General features: G+C 35.5%; 2 protein-coding genes across 55 annotated transcripts in view; one reads left to right on the forward strand and one right to left on the reverse strand.

Moving 5' to 3' along the window:
• Positions 1-20,083, forward strand: part of dnajc24 (DnaJ (Hsp40) homolog, subfamily C, member 24) — a 276,223-nt gene that overhangs the window by 201,237 nt on the left and 54,903 nt on the right. For 11 of the 29 annotated variants that reach the window (XM_073941862.1, XM_073941890.1, XM_073941903.1 and 8 more), the window contains one exon: positions 9,694-9,755. The exons of the other annotated variants lie outside the window; for them this stretch is intronic. The gene's annotated coding sequence lies outside the window, so the exon portion shown is untranslated. The remainder of the gene's footprint in view (positions 1-9,693; positions 9,756-20,083) is intronic. 29 annotated transcript variants of the gene reach the window in all.
• Positions 1-20,083, reverse strand: part of pax6a (paired box 6a) — an 82,267-nt gene that overhangs the window by 41,967 nt on the left and 20,217 nt on the right. For 17 of the 26 annotated variants that reach the window (XM_073941717.1, XM_073941697.1, XM_073941702.1 and 14 more), the window contains exon 2: positions 16,294-16,409. The gene's annotated coding sequence lies outside the window, so the exon portion shown is untranslated. Of the gene's footprint in view, positions 1-6,136; positions 6,231-16,115; positions 16,410-20,083 lie in introns of those variants that run through there. The other 9 variants (XM_073941708.1, XM_073941722.1, XM_073941706.1 and 6 more) reach the window with 4 other exon arrangements.

A 20,083-nucleotide genomic window follows, 5' to 3' on the forward strand; every position in this document is an offset into this window, starting at 1 on the left:
GCTCCATTGATCAGTGATCATGGGAGCCGAACAGCTGAGCGAGGACATGATGGTTTTGGGAAAGCGCATATGTTGCCTGCACCGTGTTTGCCAGCTGTAGCCCTTTGTATCACTGCGAGCCCAACAACTCTTTACAGGTTCCTCTGTCAGGTAATAACCACCAGCCTCTGACTCTGCCTGCAGCCGGCTGTGCGGCAAGATGGATTACCCTTTGATTTCGGCAACGAGGAGATGATTTCGTTTGTTGATCTCGATGCTTTTCTGCACACTACGTCTAATGATTTCTGGTTATCAAAAGAACTCTTGAGATTTGTTCCTGATGGGCTTTATTGCAGAGCCAGATTCATTATGGGTGGTAAACAGACAGGAGTACATACACAAACACACACGCACACACACATGCTCTCGTCAGTAGAAGATTCTGCTGAGCATATTGTAAGGCTTTGATGCCTTTGCAAGCAGGTGTTCAAAGTGGCATGCACGTCTTCAAACGCTGCTATACTTTCACTTGCTGGTTTAGTATCTGAGCTGGTGCAGTCGGAATTAATAATCAAGTTTACTTTTACAACTTGTAGTGATTGACTCATGTTGTAGGGAGTTAATAAGTTTTTAGGCACTTTTTGTACGTTCATATGAGTTTGTAACAGGTATGCACTAACGTCTTATGTTGCACAGGTGTATTGTTTAGCAATAGCCAAATATACATTGTATGAGTCAAAATTATAGATAATTTGCAAATTCATTCATACTCCTGTTTAGTCCCTTGTTTATCAGGGGTTGCCACAGCAGAATGAACTGCCAACTATTCTGGCTTATGTTTTATACAGCGGATGCCCTTTTACAGCAACCCAGTGCTGGGAAACACCTATACACTCTCACATTCACACACTACGGCCAATTTAGTTCATCCAATTCACCAAATATACCACATGTTTTTGGCCTGTGGGAAAAACCAGAGCACCTGGAGAAATTCTTTGCCAACACAGGGAAAACATACAAACTCCACACAGAAATGCTACTGTACAAGCTGAGACTCGAACCAATGACCTTCTTGCTGTGAGACGACAGTGTTAACCACTGAGCCACCATGCGGCCCTATTCTGCAAATTTCCTAAAGATAATTATACAAATCTACTATTTATTAGTAAAGGGCACTGCTAAGTACTTCAGTGAGAATTTGGCCATGACACCAGGGTTATACCCCTGCTCTTTACGAGAAGTGCCATTTTTAATGACCACAGCGAGTCAGGACCTCAGTTTAATGTCTCATCTGAAAGAAGTTTTTATTCATAAATAATGCTAAGTTACAACTAAAATTGACTTGCTTACTGATTATTTTTTCCCCAATTTCTGTTTAACGGAAAGAGGGTTTTTTCAACACATTTCTAAACACAATAGTTTTAATAACCCATCTATAATAACTGATTTATTTTATCTTTACCATGATGACAGTAAAAAATATTTTACTAGATGTTTTTTAAGACACTTTTTACAGCTTAAAATGACATTAAGAGGCTTAACTAGATTATTAGGTTAACTAGGCAGGATTGGGTAAATAGGCAAGTTATTATACAACATTGGTTTCTTCTGTAGACTATCGAACACAAATTGAGCTTAAAATTATTCTAAAATAATTCACACTTTTTTTTTTTGCTTGAAAGAGCATGAAAGAAACTTGTTTCCCACATAATATTTGCTGTATGCAATGCAATATTTTACAGCTTAATATTTTAAAACTGCTCAGACTGTTTATAATTCCAAGGTGGCCATTTGTATAATCAGTGTATTTTGTAGGAGCCCAGAGAGGTTAGTCAAATAAATTTAGAGGGTAGTATAAAAAGGCCCTGACAGCGCACAAAACGGTTTAATCTTTTTTTCCACGTATGACATATTTCATCGAAATGGGATGAATTAGAGATGAAACGCTATTATATGTTTATAAATACTCCAGCATTACAATTTTACTTCCCCATAAATCTGCGGTCAGGCATAAAACCCCCCAGTGGAACAATGATATATTCCCTTGCCGCCCAAAGAGCCATTCATCCTCAAACACTTCCTCAAACATTATTCCCTCCATTGATGCCCCTCATTTTAAATCTATTTCAATTTAAAGATGCTTGACATGCCAGCAGCGGAAGAGTGACTAATGTTGGTTCGCTATACATCAGAGCACAACATAAAGGACCCTCTCTCTCTCGTTGCTTTCCTTAATTTCTTAGTCTCTCTTTTCGGAGTTAAATGAGTGAGCGAGCGGCGGTCCGGGTTCAGCTTGGTCACAGCCGAAACAGGGGAGTAATTACCAGATCAGCTCTGCTAAAAATGCAGGCAGGGTGTTCGCTGACCTATCATCCACTAATCTGCATAGTGAAGTATAGCTTCATAACTGTAAATTGCTGACTTAATTAAAAGCTGGGACCTTTCTGTCATTTAATTACAGGGAGAAAAGGTTATTGCTTAAACGCAATTTTCCAAATGCGATTTCTTAACAGTTATTAACGGCGTCGCTATCATTTATTGTTTCAGATTTTTCAATTTGGAAATGGCCGCCGCTGACAGAAGTAATGAGTCGGAGGGGGGAAAAAACTCAATCTCGATAGCGCACGCATGCCGGCCGTTTGTTTCCCACAAGTGGAGCCGATGGGTGGGGGGAAGCTTGAAAATGTCACGAGGAGGACGGGCCGTGATTACTGCAGTTTTTACTATAGCGATTAAACTAGAAGTGGAGTTTGAAAAGAACTTCATTAGCATTTCTCAAATGAGTAAGACAGGGCAGTGGTTAGAAATCTAGAAAGATAGTGAGGAGGAAATGAGCTTGTAATATAAAAAAGTCATTTTTTACTCATTAAAAAAAGAAATCTGTTTTTAATGCTTTTAAATGTACTGAGCTTAAGGTTTCATACCTAGTAAAAGTTATTAGACCACTAAAATGAAGGGCCAGAACTAATAAAAAGTTTTCAGTTTTTCCTAAGATTTGTTTTTGTGGCAACACTTTATATTAAGGTTGTATTAGTTAACATGAACAAACAATGAACAACACATTTATTGCAGTATTTACTCCTCTTTGTTTACTTTAGTTAATAAGGTTGTCCATTCTTTGTTAATGTTAACTGACAGTGCATGATTTTGGATTTTAACAATGCGTTAGAAAATGTTGATCTAAGAATAATAAATAATGTACAAGTATTGCTTGTTTTTAGTTCATGTTAGTAAATACAGTTGTAGCCAGAATTATTCTCGAATGATGTTTCTTACATCTGTTTTTTAACAGAGCAAGGAAATTTTCAGAGTATGTCTGATAATATTTTTTCTTCTGGAGAAAATTTTATTTGTTTAATTTTTTGCTAGAATAAAAGTTGTTTTTAATTTTTTTTTAAAAACATTTAATGTCAAAATTATTAGCCCCTTTAAGCTAATTTTTTATATAATTTTATATGATTTTTTATATATATCTTTTAATAATTCTGACATTAACTGTACAAAAACATTAACTAATGATATCTCATTGTAAAGGGTTACTGTTTTTTATTATAAAGATATTTATGTCTACTTTATGTCTATAATTAGCTACATGTTCTTATAAATAGCAGCTTTTTTGCTTGTCTGAGTAAAAAAAAAAAAAAAAAAAAAAAAAAGAATTTCATGTGTATCATTTCTTAACCTTAAATAAAAGATTTTTTTTTTTGAATTTTTTTTCCAGTAGTGACTTAAACGGCAAAATTATCATTGCAAAGGCGTTGTAAAGTAAAAAAAAAAAAAAAAAACAGTACATGTAGATCAATTCCAAAATTCATTGTTTTTATCAACTGAAATATTCAATTCAGTTGAAGTCAGAATTATTAGCCCCTTTCAAAGTTTTTTATTCTTTTTTAAATGTTTTCCAAATGGTGTTTAACAGAGAAAGAAAATTTTCACAGTATGTCTGAATATATATATATATATATATATATATATATATATATATATATATATATATATATATATATATATATATATATATATATATAATTTATTTATTTATTTTTTTGGTGCTCAAATGTTTTTTTACGCCAATTGGCCTTTCTCTTTGACAATGATACTTAGGGCCCTATCATACACCCGGCGCAGTTTGGCGCAAGGCGCGGCGCAATAGTCTTTTGGTAGTTTCAGCTAGGCGCAAGAATCGTTTTGACGCGTTGCGCTTCGCTGTTTAAATAGCAAATGCATTAGCGCTTATTTGTGCGCCCATAGGCGTTCTGGTCTAAAAAGGGAGGCGTTCTGAGGCGCACTGCTGGCGCATCGCTATTTTGAGAAACTATAATAGATTTTTCATTAGACCAAAACTAACCCGGTCTAAACTCCGGTGCAGAGTTGCGCCTCGCTTACGCACTGCTTAATTCGCACAAAAAAACAATAGGCAAATATCTTTACATATGAAAAAATGTAAATATTAAGGATATATATAGGATATAAATATAAAGGATTAAAATATTACAAAACATATTATTTTCTAGCCTACATAAATATGAAAAACCACTGCTTTTATGCCTTCTTCATCTCGGGAGGCTTTTTCAGTTCATTCATAACAATTTGCTTTGGTATAATGTTAATATTATTAGCAGTATTATTTATCATATCCATATTTATATTTGTTTTATTAAAAACAAGCTTAGATTTGCCCACCTGCCAGGTTTTAGACCATATGGGGCACAGCATATGTTTTAGGATATAACTCAGGTTTTTGAGCTCATTTTGTCATTATTGTTCATTTATTCGTTTGCTGGATATTAGAACTGAATTTAGAAATAGTTTTGAAACGAATATTTGCACTTAACAAACAAAATTAATTTTTTATAGGCTAATTGATGTCTGTGCGTAAAGATTTCCCTATCCAAGAGCGAATGTGAAAGTAGTTCCATTATCACTCATTCTCACGCAGTAGATGCTCTGTTTAACAGTTTTCTGTTAAAAAACTGTTAACTGTTTGCTAGTGAAATGCTAATTTTTTCCACTTAGACTTACTTTGCGTCCTGTAAATAGCGAATGTGCTCTTGGCGTGACGCAGCTGGCTCTTTAAGGGAATGGGAGATGAGACTGTAATTGGTTTATTCTAAAAACACACCTATAACTCATTAAGAAAATAAACTCAACCCTTTTAGACCATGCGCCATGGCGCAAAGCAGGTTTTCCCGTCCTTAAATTAGCAAAAACACGTTCTGACACGCCCTGAAAGCGTTTGCGCCCTGCGTTTTGCGCTATGCGCATGGACCGTCAAAATAGAGCCCTTAGACTTTGTTATAATAACTTTTGCTCTTTAGACTTTAGAGAATAATTCTGCGCTGGTTTGATTCCAAACAACTATAGAACTCATTTGCAAAATAGGTGCTAAATATTGAATTCACTGAGATGGCTTTGCATGAGAATTTTTATTTTTCTCTGCACTACTGACAGCATTGGTCAACTTGCTTCATTTGAAGCATCACATCAGATTGAAGGCCCATCACCTACAGCTCATGGCTCATGTTTGCCCTCTGGCAGGTAGAATGTGCTTGACCGGACCCAATTTATACCATCTAATAAACACGTTAACTCAGCATGTCCTTCTGACCTCCCCAGCACTAGCCTACCAGCCCGATTACATGTTTTATGGCACAGATTATATTGAGTTCAGTCCATTTAATCAACATATGCGTCAAAAGGATTTGATCTGCTTGTTATTTAAATATATCTGGCAAGGGCCAGGTTAGGGCAACTCCAGTGCCAATAACGTTTGGATATATAAACTTTTACGAGCAATAAATTATGAATCCAAGCACTGTAATACTGCTATGGATATAATCGTTCATCTTAGGGTTTTTTTATTAGGTGCTTTTGGAGGTATTTTAGCGTGTGTTGATGTGCAATTATATACATTCATAGCTGTCTTTAAAATCAACATCTCCAATATAAATTTCCATCAGTCGATTCTTTGTATCAATTTTTCTGCTTTGTTGTTTTCCAATAACTAGCTGCTTTTCCAGCAAGTATTACAGCAATTACGCTGTTTCTGATATCTGAATGAAGAGAAGAGTCAAACTCAAATTCTAGTGAATCTAGAGAGGTACGTAAGGCTGTATTTTGTCTTTAAAATGAACGCTACGAGGCAGTAAGACATTACCTACATATGGACGGCTTTTCTGCTGTCACCAGTTTGTCCAGTAGCTTAACACGTACTTAAGCGGACTTGAGAAGCAGATCAGAGTTGACAAAAACTAAAAAATAAAATAAACAGGTAAATAACAGGGTGAGAATGTGGTAAAATCTGAAAATATGATAAAAATCAGGGAGTTTCTCTTTTTCTGGATTGCTTTTCAAAACACTTTTGGGTTTGAAACACTTTGACATCTGAAAAAGTAACACAGTGGCCTTTGGTGGTAAAAAAAAAAAAAAAAAAAAAAAACATAGCTCCTGGGACTTGTTTTGATCTCTCCAGAAATGTATATAAGGGGACATTTTCAGAATGAGCCTGGGTTGCACTTTATATTCCAAATTGCAGTTTATAGCTAAATTCAATCATTTGTTTTCTTTTCGACTTAATCCCTTTAATTATCTGGGGTTGCCACAGCGGAATGAACTATCAACCAATACAGTATATGTTTTACGCAGCGGATGCCCTTCCAGCTGCAACCCATCTCTGGGAAACATACATTAACATTCATACACTACGGACAATTTAGCCTACCCAATTCACCTGTACCGCATGTCTTTGGACTGTGGGGGAAACCGGAACATCCGGCGAACACGGGGAGAGCATACAAACTCCACACAGAAATGCCAACTGACCCAGCCTAGGCTCGAACCAGCGAACTTCTTGCTGTGAGGAGACAGCACTACCTACTGCACCACCATGTCGCCTTATAGCTAAATTATTAGCTTTTATTTTCTAAATAGCTACCAAATAAAATCACAACTATATTTAAATGATTATTAAAATCATTGATTTATATTGAATAATTATTGTCTCAGCAATTTCACACCCCTATTAGCTGGTGTTTCTTGTTGTTGATGTTAGTTTGTAATTACTTTCAGACTAAGTAATCCTTAGTTATCTCTGCCAGGTCCGATCCAGCGTCTTAAACAAGAAACAAAACAGCATTTCTCTTTCACACTAGCACTCTCTGTATACTCTCAGTGCACTTTTTTGCCCAAAAACACTGGACATATGTTACGTCCAAACGATTCCCAGCATGAACCTGATGCTAAAGAGACACGGAAAACCACACGCTGCTCCAAATAAAGGGCACTCTGCTCTCTAAACACAACTTTTCACTTAATTAAATCACTGATTTACAGTGTTCTCCTTTCTAGCGGAATCACACTCTTCTTCTGCCAACCCCCCCTCCTATTGCTCCTCGCTCTCATCCTGAAATATTCATGTTGAAAAGAACACATTTATCCAGGCAGCTAACATCGTGTCATTGCTGCTATTGTCTGATGTCAACCTCTTAATTATAGCTTCTGATAGCGATACAGTATTTCCTTCATTTCTGTTCATCGCTCAACCTCTGCTGTCCCCCCGCTAAAGGTGATTAGCGACATTTTATGTCATATCGTTCGTCTGTTTGACAGCCAGCGCAAGTGAACTGGATTAGATTGGACGGCCAAATGAGATAGGCCCGAATCAAATTAAAGCAGCAGAGATTATACAATCTTTTAATTACCCTAGCTGCAGTCAGACATGGAATATTACCTCAGTGTCGTTCCTTTCTTATAACCTGACGTAAATTGACCATTTAAAAGTCCAAGTTCATTCACAAAGTAACGTTTTCGGTGGCTTGAGGAATGTTCTGTCACTAAATTATAAGGAAGGGAGCATATAACTGCCATGTTTTGTGAACTAGCTAGCATCCAAAAACTACTGTTGGATAGGAATTGCACTACATCTCGGTTTAGGGTAGGAAAGGGTTATAAACAGTCAAGTATTTTACTTAGCTTCTTCAGTTTATTGTTCATTCTGTATTTTACTTGGATACTTTTACTTCATGTCATATTAAAGCATAATATTGTATTATTATTCACTTCATCATGTTTAATAAAAAAAAAAAAAGCTGTTCATTGCTTTTTTCCACTTGAAAAATAACCAACTGCACGAAGACATTATTCAAATAATCTGGTCAGAACAAATCTTCAGTTATAAATTCTACATTTATTGATGCTCTGATTAAAATTTTTGTGTCATATTGTTTATCTGTTGACAGCCAGTGGAAATTAACAGAATTAGAATGAATGACCAAATGGGATTATTTTAATCAAATTAGGAGAGCAAATATTTAGTTAATGACCCAGATACTTAAATTATCTGGCCAGGACGAATCTCCAGTTTAGGAATCACTGATTTAAATGACCAGATCATGATCGCTGCAGGTTTTATATGATAACATTGCATGTTTATATATAATAACTTATATTTGATCATAACTTTCACTTAATTTGACTCTAATGCAATAATCTGCACCTTTTGTAAAGCTGCCTTGAAACAATAATTATTGTAAAAAGCGCTGCACAAATAAACTTGAATGATTAACCAACTTAAAGCATCCAGTCCAAGTCTTCAGTTAACGATTTGCTGATTCAAATGATAGGAAATGATATACGATATGATATGATATGATATGATATGATATGATATGATATGATATATGATATGATATGATATTTTTTTTAACCTTCTGGTCGACGCTACAGAGCACTGCGCACCAGAACAGCCCGACACAGAAACAGTTTCTTTCCTCAGGCAATCCGTGATAGTGATGTTTCAAAGAAACATAACACTGCTAGTTCACGACCTCTTTATCTCATAAACACTTGATAATAATTGTGGAACCAACATCACTACTTGCTATACACTTATTTAACAACATACTTTACAAGCCATTTGTCACATAACAGCTGCAAATATAATGTTGTATATAGTAATAAACCTGTACATACACTTGTCTATTTGTTTATTTGCATTCACTACTTGCTGCTTTTTTATATACTTATTATCTGTTATTTGTCCTGTCTCTCTAATTCTGATGCACTGTAGAAGCTCTGTCACGAAAACAAATGAGGATGCCCGTGATTCACTGATTTAAATGGTGTAGGCAGCATGACAGGTCAGACTTAAAGGTGCTGTATTCAAGTTTTTGACTCTTCTAAATCATAGAAATACTATAATATGTTGGCAGATGTTTAAGAAACATGCTAAGTGAGCATCGTTGTGTATCTGATAAGCAATACTAAAGTCATTTATTCTCCTTTGAAAATGTGTGTTCCGTGTCGGAATGCCTGTTTTTGTTTTGGTCTCTATAACCCTCCCACTGCCACTGATCATTGTCATAGAAGTTTATCGTGTTGTTCAGCCGCAATACATTTAAACCTTTTCTAAAATGCAAATTTCAGGTTATGTTAGGACAACAACTCCTTTTAATATTAAAAATATTTCTTTTATTGTGTGTCATCGCTTGTAGTTGGGATACAGTGTAGGTTCAATAGTCAGGCACGCTTATTCCTGTTGGTCATCGGAGGAGGGACTGGGTGAAAAAGTGTTTTAATTTTGGAGTGCAATACTGGGTGTCAATCTTACACACTACACCTTTCATACTTTTACTGGAGTATTTTTATTTATAAGGGTTCTTTTACTTAAGTACCTGATTTGTGTACTTCACCCAGCAATGTTTTTTCTGCTTACAGAAAACCAGATCTGGATGGTGTATTGACATCTTTTAGAGTCCCCATGATCCAACACCTTAAAGGTATGACCTGTTAGTCCTAAACATAAAGTAAAGAAAAAAAACTTAGCGATACTGTGACCTTGATGACACTGTGGCAGTCATCCGTGAAGAACCTTGTTCCGTGCACCCCGAGGAGATGGAGATATTTAGGCCCATGTACCTAAGCCCTTTTAAACACCGCTAGCATCAGCTCAAGCTAAGATAGAGCACTGTTTTATGAGAAATGCACTGGGTTTGCAGCATTGCAGGTGTAGTAATTATTTATGTCTCAAATGACCTTTTCTTGCACTAATATACTGTATATAGAAGAGATAGATGCAGCAATTTACTTTATCAAACACAAAGTTTTGCTAGCTACGTTTTTCAAGCAGACTGAATTTATATACTTATAGTACTGTGCTATAGTACTGTATAGTGTTCAGCATAAATAAGTACACATCCTTTTGAAAATTTATAATTTTTTTATTTCTCAGTAAATATTGATAATATATTTTGATGCATTTAATCAAAACTGTTTTATTAAACAATTTTATACATTAAAAGCAGAGTTTGGTCACCTAACATCTTTAGAAATAGAAAGATAATGCATTTTAATTCAAAACAAGTTATTGCAAAAAATAAAAACTACCAAATTTCAACTAAATTTTAATAGTTTTATGTGTCTCTTAGTTATTCTTGTTCATCAAAACTTTATTTAATATTTTCACCCAACATATTAAATTCATAATTTCAAGAAATAATTTCATACAGTTTTTGAATGGCATAAGGGTGAGTAAACATATTCAAATATTTATTGTTGCACATTGTACTTTATGCCATTTAAACGTGTTTTAAACACAGGGCGGGGTGAAGTGCACTCATGTTTTCCTTTTGAACAGTGTGTCAGTAAGGTTACATTTTGCTGATATTTCACCTGGTCAAAGTTAGAGAGTGCGTGTCATGTTGTGGACTAATGGACTATGACTTCAGATTTCATAAAAACTGCAAAACCCTCTTTAACATCTTAATTATTCATGTTAGTGAAAACATGTTACATAGAAAAGCAAGATTAGAGCATTCACTCCATGATAAAACAGCTCCCCTCAATTGAGCTAAAGTGTTCAGAGAGACCAGAGAAAGGTCAATTCAAGTCTATGATTTAAGATTCCAATCTATGAAACCCTGATCTCCATAAAATATTTAGGCTATTTTAAAAAGTCTGCAACGTCTGGTTCATATAGTGAGAGAAACATGTCATTATGTTTTGTCCTGCACCTAATTTAGGACTTTAAAGTCCTTATGAAATCCAAATTTACAATGTTTATTTTGTTACCTCAAATTGTTATTTTTAAGGTGAATAATAAACTAAACACAGAAACTGTCATGATTACCAGTGATCGCATTTCATAAGATCGCTGGATTTCACTAATAATAACTTATGGACTACAATTCCGCCATTTCTGGACTACATTTTCATACATGCTCTCCGCTCACACACACCCCTGCTCATTTAGACTGATTACACTCTCACCACCTGAGGATCTACAGAACAAACCATTGCTATACAATAATTACCTCTTGCCTAATTACCCTAACCTGCCTAATTAACCTAGTTAAGCCTTTGAATGTCACTTTAAGCTGTATAGAAGTGTCTAGAAAAATATCTAGTTAAATATTATTTATTGTCATCATGGCAAAAATAAAATAAATCAGCTATTAAAACTATTATGTTTAGAAATGTGTTGAAAAAAAAATCTTCTCTCCGTTAAACAGAAATTGGGGGAAAAAAATAAACGGGGGGCTAATAATTCAGGGGGGCTAACAATTCTTTCTGACTTCAACTGTATATATGCATATATATATATATATATATATATATATATATATATATGGGGATGTGTTCAGGGGTGAGGTCTCTGAGTAACTCTGTTGAGAACTGGGATAGGAAAGTAACTGTATTAAAATAGGCACTGTCCTTATAAATAAACTGCATAGTTGCAATCTATACAAAAGAGCAAGAGATCACCTTAGAATATCATTTACCAGTTAATAATGATCTGATTAACTGTAGTTAGAAAACACCCAGCTAAAACAAGTCATTTCAATCAGAGGCCAACTTTGAAAACCTCTGGAGCATTATGCTTGGGGAAACATCCAACATAGGCCCATTCTGAACTGTAGTCCTATATACAGTTCTGGAGATCGCAGATTATGTAACCAGGGCTTCCATTTCATGCTTACCAGCTCAACGTGGTTACCAGTTTGTTTGGGACAACAAGGTTTGAGTCTAGTGAAGAATGGTTCCAGAAAGCAGGTAAGACAAAAACAAAAGCTAATATAAATTTATTAAATATAAAATCAGGCGGCTTTTCTTTCTCTGGATTTGCTTTTTAAAATACTAAGATTTGGTTTAGGGAAGGGGATGGACGGGTTAATCTTTGCTTTTTAAAATGCTATTGTTTTTCTTTAGCGAAGGGGGAGGATGAGGGATTGGTCGGTTGTTCAGTCAGTCAGTCAGTCAGTCAGTCAGTCAGTCAGTCAGTCGAAAGCAGCCTTAAAGTTGATTTACGTGAGAACAGCAGGTGCAAATGGTACTCACAACAGAAATTTGAGAAATCAAAAAGTATACACAGCGGCTTCTGGTGGATTTGCGAAAACAAAAACTGCTAAAAAATGTAGCTCTTGGGACGCATTTTGCTGTTTCCAGAAATGCATATAGCTGTACATAATCAGAATGAGCCTGGCTTGGAATAAAATTATCCAAAATTGTTTGCCAAGCTAACAATTATGTTAGATATTTAGACCCACCAATAAAATTAATCAACCACTGTCTCATAAGTTTGGTTTCTAAACATTGGAATAAAACAAAATCTGCATTTTTTTCAGGTTGGCCAAGCTAATGTTTTTTACACATTAAAGTCCCCTGAATAATGCCTGGTTCGATCACACTGTTGATCTGAACTTATTCCTAACTTTGTCTTGATGGCAACTCTACTCCCAAAATGACAGCAACTTTTTATTTTCAAATTTTTGGGCATTCGAGGAATGATGTGCATTTGACGGGATGGACTGTACCTTGAGGTCCTTTATACAGATTACAAAACCAAAAAAACATTTGTTTTCAAGTGTAGATGGTTCATTTAAAAGTATAGGTTTAAAGCTTTAAGCGGGTATATTTTTCATGTCAATGAAGCAAGTATTTGTTGAGTTTCCAGTGCATTTACTGACCCCTAGGATTAGTAGTAACAACTGCAGAAATTGTCATAAAGAACACACGTGTGGTCTAAGCTCTGCTCCCAGATAAATCTATAGTCAGTGTATAGTGATCGATGATTGGCTCCTGTATTAGAAGGTGGGGCCTCATTCGCCATATTGACCGTTACACTTTTCCCCATTCAAAACTATATGAGTGACATGTTTGTATTCTATAGTCTTGGTCTATTAGCATTTACCTGTTACTGCTGCTTGGCAGACATTCGGCTATCTGGACTAGGCCAAAGAAAAAGAATAGTCACATTATAAAAGCAGTCACAGCAGTTTACAGTGAATCTATAATAGCTTAGGGGGGTTTAGACCCTTTTTTTTAGGGTCATGCCTAACAACATCTCTTGGCTGTTATAAATTCACTGTAAACCACAGTTTGGTCTTCACTTGCTGCTGTGAACATCTACTTTGACCCTCAAACACTGTACTGTAGTTGAGCTGAGGCCTGAAAGAGTTTGCTTAATGTACACTATGCAAAAAGCATACAGTTATCACGTAATACATTTTTCCTGTAATGTAATAAAATGAGCATTTATATAGTGCATTTATTGTGTGTGGCCATGCACCCAAAGTGCTTTTTACAGTTATGCAAGGGAGTCTCTCCTCTCCACCATCATCACATAATGACAGAGTGCCTGTTGGGATCAGTGGTGGAAAGAGTACAGAAAAATAATACTTTAGTAAAAGTACCATTTCTTGCCTAAAAATGTAGTGCAAGTAGAGTTAAAGTGTCTGTTGTAAAAATTACTCAAATTATGAGTTAAACGAAAACCTTTCAAAAGTACTCGAGAGTAGTGAGTGGGTTGCACGGTTTACCGGTACTATGATAGTATCGTGATACTATGACTCCAAAATACTGGCTGTGCCACTGTAGTTTGTAAATGGTAGTGTCGTCATTAATTCTCTATCTACAATAAATAATGTTGCATGTGGAAAAGTCATTGAATGATTACACATTTGCGCAACAATAGACTATTTTAATTGAATAGTCTATGGAGCCTTATAAGGTTGCAAAACTGTGTAGAATGCACATCTTTTATGGTAACCTATTGCATATTTTCTGATGCTTCTGAATCTGTTAATTTCTCCTCCTGTCATTAGGATTTAATAGCTACAACACAATGGATTACTTTGGATTCTTACCTGATAAGACTGAAAGAAAAAAAAAAAAACATTCTATGAAAAACCCAAAAATAGCAACAGGAAACATTGAAAATTTTTTTACCACTATAGATATTCTAAGTATGTTGGAACAATGCTCTTTTTGTAATACATTTCCTTTGGTATAATTTGTATCTTTATTTTAATGTATTTTTTTGTTGTTGGTACAATCGCATTTTAGGTGAAGAGACGTGCAAATACTTTTTTCAATAATAAGGGAAATATTAATTCAATTCAAGTAGGCCTATTATGACAAATAAACTATAATATTTCTTCCATTTTTCTTTATCGTATGGATTTGAGTAATAAATTACAGTTCTGCAATACTACTTAGCATCACGATACTTCAGCTGGTATAATATTGTGACATAATTTAATAGTATTACAACAACCCTAGTTAGTAGTGAGTATTACGCTGTAAAAAGCTCAGGCTTTTACATGTAATGTGTGTAAACATAAATTTCTGTAGTGCATTTAGTGATTGCCCAGCAGGCGCAAAAACAACATCATGAGTTAGGTTTATTATTAGGTTAGATTTAGAGCATGACGTCAGGTGACCAAAAATTAATGTTTAGCCGGATTCTAATGACAACTTTATTTTTATGGTCAATAAAGACGTGATTAATATTTGGTTGATTTAAGGTTGTGTTGGAAAGTGACCAAAATCCAACGTGGAGTCAACATCTTAAAGCAACGTCATATTGACGTCCATTACTGACATTTATTAATCAGGTATGGCAACCAAAATCCAACGTCTGATAGACATCATAGTGGTAACATCCACACAACGTCAAGCTGTTACATCATTAAAAATTGATATTTGGTTGATTTTAGGTTGGATGTTGGACATTGACGTCGGCCTGACGATGAGTTCTGACGTCAACCTAATTTTCATTTCCAAACAAAATTTAACGTCCCCACTAAGTTGGAGTACAACTTTAATCTGACGTCATGTTCATTTCTTGTGCTTGCTGGGTGTTTAAGGCCATTTCGATCATCCTATAGCAAACATCCGTCATCTTCACATCAGTGACATGGATCTAAACAGTCTCTGGGTCAAAGCATGTAAAGATTTTGGACATCTTCTTGGACACTTTAAATGCTTACAAACAGTTTGCTGCAATTAAAAATCGCCCATGTCGTGAGGTAGTTTATTATGATGTGATTTACCTTCTAATGTGCAATTTGATTTGACAGAACTGATTTTTCTAACCCCCATAGACAGAACAAAACATAATAGTGACTGCAGGTTGAAGGAAGGTAGTGGAGTATAAGTACCGATACTACACTAAAAATTTGCTCAAGGGAAAGTACACATTTTCAAAACTACTTATTAAGTACATACTTACGTACTTAGTATATTAAGTACGATTCCTGGAAAAACTACTTAATTACAGTAGTTTGAGTATTTGTAATTTGTTGCTTTACACCACTGGTTGGGGTGTACATCCAAGTGAAATGGCTTTTGGAACAAGAAAAGATGTTAAACTTGACTTGATTTTGTCCATTGGGAATTGATTGGATTATTGTGCTTTAGTATTAGTGGATCTTGTGTTATTGACAGGTTGATCTCGTCCTTGGTAAAAACAACATCATATATCAGTTTTAATTCAAATATATCTCTGTATAGTTTTAAAGTACTTGTTTTATTATTACCCACAACTTCAGTTAAACTCTTTTAAGTTGCAGTAGGAGGAAAATTAGCAGCTACTAATGGATTTAAAGAGCATTTAAGTGAGGCGCAAACAGTCCTGTTTTAGCCTTCGCATTAATGATTAGCGCCGTTTCGGTGTGTTTTGAATCTCCAGTAGATAGATTGAGGATGGCATGTCAAAGCACCCTCATCGTTTTATTCTCCCATCCACCTCCCATGTCTCCCGGCTCTGAGTTATTTCCTCCCTGCATCCTAATTAGGATTATCTTTAATTTGCAGGATTACAATTAATAGCTTACTGCAGGTAAGTGATTAAGAGTTACCTGGTAATGACCCCAGGGGACTAACTACAGAAGGAGGAGAAATGATGACAGCTCCTCAAGCCCAACGCGTCAGGCCGCAATTTAAGATGGCCGATTTGGAACGCTCCCCATGAGCCAGCAACACAATGGAGGAGTACGGTTTCCCGCTCTGTAATTAAGGTCCATTGAGTGAAATTACCTTCCGATAATTACCGGGTAGTTGTCAGCGTTTGTTATAGCGTGGTGAGGCTCTGTCTTTCTCTCCTGGAGGCTGGACCCGGCTGGGCCTGGTAGCCTTCACCTCATGTTGGTGCTCTGTGGAGGGAGGAGATGAACGTGTCAGAAACGTGTGGGGATGATGAGGAGATGAGCGCTAGAGCAATGCTGGAGAATACTTGATGCAATTAATAGGCCTCATTTGACACACTGGTAGTCTCTCTCTCTCTCTCTCTCTCTATCTATCTATCCGGTAATTTTTGGCCATTCATTCAACAGTTTTTGTCCATCCATCTGTATTTTCATCTTTGTTTCATTTCGCCATTCTACATATCCCTATATTCTATTTTTCCATCCATCTTTCTGTCCATCCAACAATCCATCAACCCTCTATCTTCCATCCATCCGTCCATCATTCCATCTGTCCAGTTATAGTTTATTCTATCCATACTTCTTTCCATCCATCTGTAATGTCATCCATCCATCCAACCTTCCTTCCTTCCCTCATTCCATCCATCCTTCCTTCCCTCATTCCATCCATCCATCAAACCTTTTATCATTCGATCAATCTTTTTTTTCTATTCATCATTCTGACATTAATTTCACTACATTCATTCATACACTCTTTTATTGTTCATTTGTACATCCATCCATTTTTCTGTATTATTCTGTCTCAACCTTTCTATCATTCCATCCAACTTCCCTCCGTCTGTCATTCTGTCCATCGTTCCATCTATCCATCCATTCATCATTCCATCCATCAATCTGTCATTCCATCCATCCATCCATTCATCTGTCATTTTATCCATCAATCCATCCATCCATTTTTATTCCACATATCCATCCATCCATCCATCCATCCATCCTTTTCATTCTGTCATTCCATTTATCATTCTGTCTGTAATTTCATTACGTTCATCTATAGTTCTTTCTGTTATTCTTTTTTCCATCTATCCACGTATCCTATTTTGTTCCATCCATCAACCCTTCTATATCATTCCATCTGTTTGTCCATCCGTACTTCCCTTCCTCTGTCATTCTATCTATCTATCTATCTATCTATCTATCTATCTATCTATCTATCTATCTATCTATCTATCTATCTATCTATCTATCTATCTATCTATCTATCTATCTATCTATCTATCTATCTATCTATCTATCTATCTATCTATCTATCTATCTATCTATCTGATATATAGTTCCACCCACCCATACATCTATTTATCCATGTATAATTTTTTATGTTTATTTTTTTAGTTGGATTCAAACTCCAAGAAAAATACTGATGTATGTATACATCATTGAACACTAAAGTGAAATAGTAGCACTACACAAATAAGTCTTCTTTTAAAAGAGGTGTTGTAAGTGTTACTTGTGTGCCTGAGGAAGGTGCTGAGAGAAGGTCTGCTGAGAGTTGTTTGAGGACCCTGCATGAGTGCCACCAAGCCAAATGACCAAACTGGTGTTTTCATGCAGCGCAGCAGAGATATACAGTAAGAGATTCTGTCCCATGAATAATGTATAGTCAGAGTGCTTTCAGATGGCCATGTGGAGTCCCAAAGAGAGACGACCTTTTAGGCAGGAAGATTCAGAGGAGGAAAGGTTAAAAACTCACGCTTAATTGAACCCAGCCAGAGTGGCACTAAATTTGTTCAGAAAGTGTGCGTGCATGTGTGTGTGTTTGTGTGTGAGAAAGATATGGAGAGAAAGAGCGATTTAAGCTGTTCAAACACATGCTGAGGCACTTGAAAATTACATACACTGCAGACGGCAATATTCTGATGAACTTAAGACATAAAATGCTTTTAGAAAAGTTATTAACCAGCAAACATTGTTTCATAAAATGGATTCATTACAAATTATTTTCAATAATTGGGCCTACTATATATTTTAAATAGTAAGACCAACTTTATATCAACTTTATATCAAGTTTATAACGATAGTTTGTTCTGTAGATTATCGGAAAAAAAATTCTAATAATTTTGGGCTAATAATTTTGTCCCAAAAATGTTTTTTAAAAAATTAATAACTGCTTTTATTCTAGCCGAAATAAAACAAATAAGACTTTCTCCAGAAAAAAAAATATTATCAGACATACTGTGAAAATTGTATTGCTCTGTTAAAAATCATTTGGGAAATAATTAAAAAAGAGAATAAAAATCAAAGGTGGGCTAATAATTCTGACTTCAACTGTATATATATATATATATATATATATATATATATATATATATATATATATATATATATATATATATATATATATATAGTCATGATCACCAGCGATCTAGTAGCTGCAGATTGCTTAAGGACTACAAATACACCATTTATGGACTACAAGACCCAGTCATGCAACACACACACAACCGGCTCCTGATTCTGACTGATTGCAAACACACAGCTAATGTTTCTCAGGTACTAATTACAGACACATATATATATATATATATATATATATATATATATATATATATATATATATATATATATATATATATATATATATATATATATATATATATATATATATATATATATACGGCTAACTTTGAGACACTTATTGCTGAGTCTTGTTATGTTTAGTGACTTTACGACACGTTTTTTCTTTGCCTTGACTTCAGTGTTGTATGCTGCCAGCCTTTTGACCATTTCTATTTCTACTTGGAATGCCCTCATACATCTGTTTGCTCCTGTGTTGATCAGTGCCTGCCTGACCATCCTGTCAATAAAACCCTGCATTTGGATCCTCACCCCTGTTGTCAGTTTCACATCTCCTTGTTTATATATATATATATATATATATATATATATATATATATATATATATACACTAAAAACATTTAAGCTTATTAGGCAAGGCAAGGCAAGTTTATTTATATAGCACATTTCATACACAGTGGCAATTCAAAGTGCTTTACAGATGTGTTTTCAGTCTTGATTTGAATGTGCCTAATGTTGGAGCACATCTGATCATTTCTGGAAGCTGATTCCAGCAGTGAGGAGCATAGTGGCTGAAGGCAGATTCACCCTGCTTAGACTGAACTCTTGGAACTACTAGTTTATATGATCCTAAAGATCTGAGTGATCTGTTTGGTTTGTATTCAGTGAGCATATCTGTAATGTATTGAGGTCCTAGGCCATTTAGTGATTTATAGACCAGTAATAATACTTTAAAATCTATTCTGAATGTAACTGGCAGCCAGTGTAGAGACCTGAGGACAGGTGTGATGTGCTCTGATTTCCTGCTTCTGGTCAGAATTCTGGCTGCAGCGTTCTGGATGAGCTGCAAGTGTCTGACTGTCTTTTTGGGAAGGCCAGTGAGGAGTCCATTACAGTAATCCACCCTGCTGCTGATAAAAGCATGAACAAGTTTCTCTAAGTCTTCACTGGAAACAAAGCATCTGATTCTTGCTATGTTTTTGAGATGATAGTATGCTGATTTACTAACTGCTTTGACATGACTGTTGAAACTCAGATCTGACTCCAGAGTCACACCAAGATTCTTGACCTTATTTTTTGTCGTTTGACCTTTAGAGCCAAGGTACGCATTCACCTTGAGAACCTCATCTCTGTTCCCAAACGCAATGACTTCAGTTTTCTCTTTGTTTAACTGAAGAAAATTTTGGCACATCCAATTTTTAATTTCATCAATGCATTGGCAGAGGGTGTCAATGGGGCTGTAGTCATTAGGCAGTAAGGCTAGGTAGATCTGAGTGTCATCAGCATAGCTGTGGTAGGAGATTTGATTCTTTCTCATTATTTGGCTCAGA

This window comes from Danio rerio, chromosome 25, assembly GCF_049306965.1.
Source record: "Danio rerio strain Tuebingen ecotype United States chromosome 25, GRCz12tu, whole genome shotgun sequence".
In the NCBI taxonomy this organism is placed as follows: Eukaryota; Metazoa; Chordata; class Actinopteri; order Cypriniformes; family Danionidae; genus Danio; species Danio rerio.